The sequence below is a fragment of the Triticum aestivum genome, chromosome 6B, assembly GCF_018294505.1.
Source record: "Triticum aestivum cultivar Chinese Spring chromosome 6B, IWGSC CS RefSeq v2.1, whole genome shotgun sequence".
NCBI lineage: Eukaryota > Viridiplantae > Streptophyta > Magnoliopsida > Poales > Poaceae > Triticum > Triticum aestivum.
In genome coordinates, this window is record NC_057810.1 from 9149371 (window position 1) to 9152833 (window position 3463).

Consider the following 3463-nt stretch of genomic DNA (forward strand, 5'->3'; position numbering starts at 1 on the left):
ATATCTACCCTATATTTAGGCTGGATATGAAGGGGGCCGAACAGCCCAGACACTTGATGCCGGTTTAAGGCACCCGACTGGGTCTTTTTTTTACTGGTCAATGACCGCACCGTCCGTCCGGGCGTTTGGGGATGGTTTGGGTTGGCTAGTTTGGGGGACGGTTTGGGTTGGCCGGCGGTAGATGCTCTTAGCCGGGTACTAACTGCACCAGCACATCTGGTTGAATGGATAATTGCTAGTCACGTGCATGCTCTTCCAAAATTGTTTCCATGCATAAAAGGGTCTATGACACCAGGGCATGTCCTGAGGTTTTGGGGGCCAGGGCAAAAACAAAAACTAGGGGCCTTTAGTATAGACAATATAGCAATAATAATGGATATATGAAATGTTACTGATAAACACTTAAACACATGAAAAACAATCTATATATGAAATAATTATACTTGTTACTTTAAAAAAATTAACATTCCTCGATGTGAAGTAACTTATCTCGATGTCTATCTAATCAAATAATTTCTTCTTGATGCTTAATTTACCAAACAATTTAAACTCTCTTGGGTCATTGATGTTGATCTCAAATAGTTCCTCAATAATTGCATATTTGTAAACCTTCTTTCAACCGATGCGACAGTTATATGCACTGCAAATAAGATGATAAACAATAGATGCATTATGACAAAAATCGACTTCTCTAACATGCTTGAATATCACCATAGTAGACATTACACCATCTGACAAACTAAAATTTATAATATCACCATAGTCAACTCTAGCAGATTTTACTTGTGCACCTGTTTGTTGAAATAATTATACTGTGAGGGCGACTTACATTTTTATCACCGATATATATGTCAATATTGTCCTCTTGTCTAGATTCAGAATTCCAATCAATTTGTTCCTCTTCCTCAACAACAATGGTGAATTTACCATTTCGGATCAAGAAGGACCAGCATTATTCTTGAAATTTTCGCAAAAGCGTCTCCCTGATTGTAACAACACATTTTTCAGCGTGCTGGAAGTAAATACAATTGACATCAAAGGTTGATCAATGCTAGCTACCCACCATTTATGCAATGGATAAATTACTTAATCAATAGAATCGTATAGGGATTAGAGACGCCCGGGAATAGAGATCTGCAATAGGAGTAATAATATACCATGGATGAATTGGATCATCTTTTTTTTTCTTCTCGACTTGGATTGGATCGTCCTTGGTTGTAGTAGGGCGTTCAGCCATGACCATGTGGATTTGCATGCAAGTCCAACACCTAGAGTCGGGACAGAAAGCGGCATCGCGTACCGAGTATTGACCCCATCTTGCGATCGGGGCGCCCGGGAATACAAATCTGCATCGGTGAGACGACAAACTGCTGGTCTAAACTAGGGAAGAAATTATGGGAGAAAAATACGCCGTTGGGTCAGTAGATTACTAAGAAGAATCGCTAGGTTTGCCTGTGTCCACGCCTGACTACATCCCTAACCCATGCCCGTAGTTTGTTGACCAATGGCCCGTAGGCTACCTGCAGACCTGGGGAGGGCCCCCTGAATTTTGGGGGCCCGGGGTGGCCGCAGCCCCCCCCCCTCCCCCAGGGTCGGGTGTGCCTTTAATTCATAGTTTATGTACACTCAAGGAAGGAGTATGTAGACTGGAGTAATGTTTTTGGAAAGTATGGAGTGTATAGTGCCCTCCCTACCATAATATAAGAGCGTTTTTACACTATTATAGTGTAAAAAACACACTTACATTATATTATGGAATGAAGGGATTATGTTATAACGTTTAAGAAAGTATGGAGTATTTTCTTTTTAATTGTGGAAGTATTTTTTTTAAGAATGGAGTATATTGTCTTATACAAAAGAAAATATATAGTATGAATTATGGAATATCTCATAAAATTATGTATATATGCTGGCGGCCGGACACCGGCGAGGACGGAGTAAATTGACAGCAAGTATTGCGTGCCAATTTGAGCGACATATATGATTTTTTTTAGTATGTTTAAAATATATACATGAAGTAGTACGTAGTATATGCTACACAAAATTAGTATGTAGTCCTAGAAAATGAAGCATGGATGGAGTGTACCGCAGTGATGGTTACAAGTAGGTCGCTGTTAAATTCAGGAACTCCCAAGTCTGTGATTTATGCTCAAATGCTGCCTAAGGTGGATAAGAAGACCCGAAAACTACATCGTTATTTGCTAGGAAACCACCGTAGATTTCTATGAAGAACAAAAGAATGTTATGCATGCTAGCATGAAGAAAGGATTATATTTGTGTACCGAAAAGGACTGCAGCCAAAAATGAAGATGAAAACGTAGTTCCCATTCATTTGTCCAAACTATGGTATAGGAGAAGCAATACACTCTTAGTTTATATAGTATGTAGTATATCCCGGAGAAATTATATTAAGTACTTACTACCAAAGAGGTATGGAGTACGTATACAAGACTAGTATATAGTATATAGACAAGAAGTAGTATGGAGTATATACACACGGGTAGTATGAAGTATGTATTGCTGGGTTGTTGGTTTTTGGGTAGCCAAACAGTCTTGTCGCCTGAGGTGGTGTTGAGTATGTAGAAGAAAATTGTATTGAATATTAACAAAACAGTGTATGTAAATATTGAAAATCCGCGACGACTACGCTCACTGTAATCTTGCTCATTCAATTGTGTCGGGATTCCATCTGCTATATTAGCTTTGTACATGTTGGGTGAATTTTTCTGTGTATATATAGTTCTCCAGCAATGTCGGTATTAAATGATGTATAGTGTCGTTCCTGTTCTGACTTCTGACATAGGGTGCATGCATCGTACTCGACTGCTATGCCCAACAACCACAACTTCAATTGAATGCATCACGCTCCTCAACCTCCCACCTACTCCTCTTCTCCACAGACGGTGGTTGAACAATCAAGAGTTCAAGCTCCCTGCAGTGAATTGAATTCATGATTTTTTGTGGAAAAGACTCTACAATTTTCATTTTCATGATTCATTGCAGCGTCTCCATGTGCTCCTCGTCCGCCTCCATGTATGTATGGACTATATACACAAGAATATTATGGAATACGAAAACACGCTGATATTTAGAAATGTCCATAGCTAACCTGATACAGTCCCCCATCTCAGATTTTTAAGCTCATCTCGAGGAACGAGGCAACAAATATAGTACTATTATGTAAGCGTTTTTATCTATTCGTGTAAGCGTATGGTAACAGCCTGACAACGAAATAAATGATGTCTCATTCTCACGTCTCAGAATTGAAGCATGCGACCACGTTCACGGGATCATGACCGATAAATTGCAACATCCATTAAATATCTATTCATGTGCATGCACTCATGAGCCGTAGCAGCTACAAGTACAACCCTTGCAAACGATGGTGCCTCCGCGGTTGATGCCTGCCACTCATGGACGCCGGAGAAACCATTAGTCAACCAGAAACTCCAATGACAAAGGA